This window comes from Mytilus californianus, unplaced genomic scaffold (genome assembly GCF_021869535.1).
Source record: "Mytilus californianus isolate M0D057914Y unplaced genomic scaffold, xbMytCali1.0.p SCAF_9, whole genome shotgun sequence".
Classification (NCBI taxonomy): Eukaryota; Metazoa; Mollusca; class Bivalvia; order Mytilida; family Mytilidae; genus Mytilus; species Mytilus californianus.
This window is the reverse complement of record NW_026262745.1, coordinates 45,643,226-45,648,556: the sequence shown is the minus strand read 5'-3', so window position 1 is coordinate 45,648,556 and position 5,331 is coordinate 45,643,226.

Sequence of the window (5,331 nt, the reverse complement as noted above, 5' to 3'; positions counted from 1 at the left end):
AAATTACATGACTTTTTACATGGATGTGTTCTAATTGATATTTTAGTTTTAGATACATGCATGATTTTTTTATTAGTTGTTATGGGCTTTGAACTAGCTGTCAGTAACTTCGAGTACTATCAGATCTGTACTTAGTGTCTTTTTTTTGTTAGGGATGAGGGATGGATATTTACCCTGCCATGTCCGGTCTGTTTTTTTTTTTGTTTGATGTTTTTCTGCTTTGTATCGATCTGCTGATGAGTTAAGCCTTTTTCAACTGATTTTTATAGTTTGTTCTTAAGTTGTGCTGTTACACCACTGTCCGAGGTTAGGGGAGGGTTGAGCGCTCACAAACATGTTTAACCCCGCCACATTCTTTATGTACCTGTCTTGAGCCTGTAGTTTAGTAGTTGTCGTTTGTTCATGTCTGTCATATTTGTTTTTCGTAAATTGTTTTGTTATAGATTAGGCCGTTAGTTTTCTCCATTGAATTAATTCATATTTTTCATGTCAGGGCCTTTTATAGCCGACTATACGATATGGGTTTTTTCTCATTATTGAAGGCCGTACGGTTGCCTATAATTGCTTACATCCACTTCATTTGAATTATGGTGGATTGTTGTCTCATTGGCAATCATACCCCATCTCCTTATTTTTATATTGTTTGCCTCGTTTTTTTATGTATAATTTATTTCATTGCCCTGTGGCAGTTCAGTTTTGTTGGTATGAATTTGTATGAACATATGCATGCATATTTACTTGCATATCCGGGTTTTTTTCAAGCCAATCAATGCTAACGAAATCAATGTAATTCAAGATCTTATTTTTTCAGCTTCAATGGGATATCTTGGTCTTTGTGGGGTTCTGCTGAGTTTGTCTTTGCTTATGCTACTGCATATTCCCTCATCTGATGCGAATGTGGTTGGTGATTGCTATGAAGACTGGAGCAGATGCACAAGACAGACGAGTTGGTTTACCAATATAGCTTGGCAAAGTTGCCAGACTAGATGCAGGTGCCAGGGACACATTGGTGGTAGGTGCATCGAAGTTCCATCCAATTGCCCACTCTGGCAGAACCAAAGATTGATGTGTAAATGTCATGGAACAAGATCTGGGTCAACACCATGGTGGTGCGGTTTTTGAATTTCTTTCGAAAATGACCATTCTATTATCAACATGTATGTACATATAAAAGGTTGATCAACATCATTAAAGCAAATAACATTTTTATATTAGCTTGTTTTCTTTTGCATTTCATACTTGTTGTAATTCTTAGTTGATCAGAGCTATCACTGATCTCTAGAAAAAATAATTTTCGTGTTTGGTTTAAGTTATAATGTCTACATTTCAAATTTCATTCGCCCCGTCAGGTTGTACATTTCACTTGGTCTTGTATAACTTGTGTTAGCGTACTATTTCTTCATGAAGCGTTTTGCCTGCAGTTTAATATAAAGTTGGTCTGAAAAGCTAATTCTTAAATTTTCATTAAGAATTCTGCTTAAAGTGCAAGGCTAATGAGCGTCTAGTTGCTTACCTGTTGAATGCATTAACATGTGTAATGAAGATTTCACGGTGATCAACTATTATTCAGTACCTTTTTATCTCAGTTTCATTTTCAACTTATCTTAGTGTCACTGATGAAGAATTATTTTCCAAAATGTGCACATCTGGGCCCTAACACCAAAATTCAAGCATATATTTAGTATGTTTAAAAGAGTTTCCACACCGCTGAATCGATTTTATATATATATATATATATACAGCGCCGGTCCAAAGTCGGGAAATGAAAGCCATTAGTCTTATATACGTAGTGTCTTTCAGCTGGTGTTGATGTTTAGTACGTGGGTGGGGTAATTTGTATTGCAGTTACTTTTATTACACAAATTTCATTTACAATACTACATTCCTTTTTTATTATTATTTTTATAACATGATATGAATATATCAAAGTTTAATGAGTATTACACAAGAGACATATATCAATCAGCTATGATATATACCCTTATCACCGACTACAACTTGATAGAATTTAAAATGAGCCACGTGACAGTTGTCTATAATTGAACAGGAACTGTGAACTCTTCCGGAGCACCTGAGTTCATCCCCTTGTTTTATGTGGTTCAAGTTACTCTTTCTTTAGTAGTCTGTTGATGCTTTTAATCGTCTTTTTTACTTTCTGATATGGTGATTTCTCATATTTGCTTTTTTGTTAATTGTTTTGAAAGTTTATTCTTGTGTTGTCCCGTTACACCACTGTCCCAGGTTTGAGCCTTCAAACATGTTTAACCCCATCACATTCTTTATGTGCCTGTCCCACGTCAATTAGGCCGTTAGTTTTCTCAATTGAACTGTTTCATATTTTTCAGCCGACTATACGGTATGGGTTTTTCTCATTGTTGAAGGCCGGACGGTTGCCTATAATTGCTTACATCCACTTCATTTGAACTTTGGTGGATATTTTACTCATTTGGCAATCATACCACATCTCCTTATTGTTATTTTTTCAGTCTTTCTTCCCCCTTTGTATTTCCATTCACCCCCTTTGGTATCTTCTTTCCCATTTTTACATAGATAATTCATTTCTTTTGTTCCAGTCGTAATGAATACGTCTTAAACTTGCAGTGATGTGAGAGTTTTTTTGCTCCGTGTTGAAGGCTTCACTGTGACTATGAGATGAAGAACAGCAATACAAGAGCCGTTCCTTTGCCTTTTTGTGGGTTTTTTTTTTTTTTTTTTTTTTTTTTTTTTTTGCTGTGCATGTACTAATTTTGTGTCATGGATGGATACCCCATATCCTTTGTTTTTCTAATATAGATTTGAAAATCGACAATTTTCCCTTTAACGTCAGTTTCTATCTTGTCATATTTTCGACCTGGTTGCATCGCTACATTTTATATCGACGTTCTTAATTCAGAAGCCATGTTTTGTGTCTGAAATCTGACACTAATGCTTAAGCATATATTCTGCACAAGGATTCCCCCGAAATTCCGTTTGAACTGATGTTGTGTAACAAAAGTTGGCTTTCTCGTTTGAATTGTTTAACAAATTTGTCATGACTGGACCTTTAATAGCTTACTATACGGTGCGTTTTTTTATTTATAGTTGTTGAAAACCGTACGATGTCCTTTATTAAGATAAGGAGATAAGGTATGATTGCCAATGAGACAACTATCCACCAAAGTTCAAATAAAGTGGATGTAAGCAATTATAGGCAACGTACGGCCTTCAACAATGAGAAAACCCCACACCGTATAGTCGGCTATAAAAGGCCCCGACATGAAAAATATGAAAAAATTCAATTGAGAAAACTAAAGGCCTAATTTATAACAAAACAATTTACGAAAAACGAATATGACAGACATGAACCAACGACAACCACTGAACTACAGGCTCCTGACTTGGGACAGGCACATACAGAATGTCGCTGGGTTAAACAGGTTTGTGAGCGCTCAACCCTCCCCCTAACCTGGGACAGTGGTGTAACAGCACAACATAAGATAAACTTTAAACATCAGTTGAAAAAGGTTTAACTCATCAGATCGATACAAAGCAGAAAAACATCAAACATAAACACAGATCGTGGCAGGGTATTTATCCATCCATCATCCCGAACAACAAAAAGGACACTAAGTAGAGATCCTGGAGTACTCGCAGATTATTGACAGCTAGATCAAAGCCAATAACAACTAATAAAAAAAGCATGTATTTAAGACTAAAATATCAATCATCCCTTTTGTCGTAAATTTTTGTGTAGAGTTTTTGGTGTAAAACTGGAATATCTAAATCTAGGAAAGGACACTTATTGCTGTTAATATTTGATTTATTTAAGGTAAGTTCCTGCGGGTAAATTTCGGCAGTATAATTAGAAAATTCTTGATTGATTATTCAACGAAAAAATATCATCAAGATAACGGTAAGTGTTGTTGAATTTATCAATTAAATGGAATTAAGACGGGTCTTTACTGACTGATTTTGACCATAAACTGTGATTCACAACAGTACAGGAACAAGGCTGCTATTACAGCCGATTGCATTGAGTGTGTAGATAAAGCTAATATCTTTGGTTAGCTTGCTTGCTAGCTGAACCGTGAAGTCAGTATTAGGAAAGGTATACTACCCTCCTTTCGAAATAGTCTAGTCCTACAGACAGATAGATTCGGTTATCTGTCGGACTAGTCAAAAGAAGGGTAGTTTACCTAATCTAATAATGACTTCACGGTTCAGCTAGTAAGCAAGCCAACCAAAGATATTAGCTCTACCTACACACTCATTGCAATCGGCTGTAAAGGGGCACATATTAGTTGTTTATATCCTCGTCCTTTTTGTCTCTGATTGAAAGTTATCTCATTGGCAATCATACCACATTTCCTTATCTCATTGGCAATCATACCACATTTCCTTATCTCATTGGCAATCATACCACATTTCCTTATCTCAATGGCAATCATACCACATTTCCTTATCTCATTGGCAATCATACCACATTTCCTTATCACATTGGCAATCATACCACATTTCCTTATCTCATTGGCAATCATACCACATTTACTTATTTCATTGGCAATCATACCACATTTCCTTATCTCATTGGCAATCATACCACATTTCCTTATCACATTGGCAATCATACCACATTTCCTTATCTCATTGGCAATCATATCACATTTCCTTATCTCATTGGCTTTCCTTATCTCATTGACAATTATACCACATTTCCTTATCTCATTGGCAATCATACCACATTTCCTTATCTCATTGGCAATCATACCACATTTCCTTATCTCAGTGGCAATCATACCACATTTCCTTATCTCAATGGCAATCATACCACATTTCCTTATCTCATTGGCAATCATACCACATTTCCTTATTTTTATAATGAAAGCAACTAATTTAAAATCATAATTTGCATCGACATAAGGCAAGTTTTCATGTTTTATGAAAGTAAAACAGAGAAGTTGGATGGCTTGTTATAGTTGTTTAATTCAAACATGTTAAGGACAATATAGACATATGTATATTCTCTATAACGCAATGACTCCCGTGCTCTTTTTGTTTCATTGATTTTTAAATATGTAATGCTTTTGATAGACGGTATCTTAGATTCACCAGTTCATGTTGGTTGACAGATACGGTTACGGTTTTTTGGGTCACAAGATGTCAATGGAAATGTTGTTGAAGTGTCGGTCAGTTCATCCTTCGTTGGATTAGTTTTATACTTCTTGATGACATATATGCGTCGTGCGCGTAGATATATCATTCTGATTGTTTTGGGAAACCAAATCGACACATTTCAATGTAAATGTTTTCGGGTTTTTTTTATCTCTACTTTAACTTATACATACACAGATA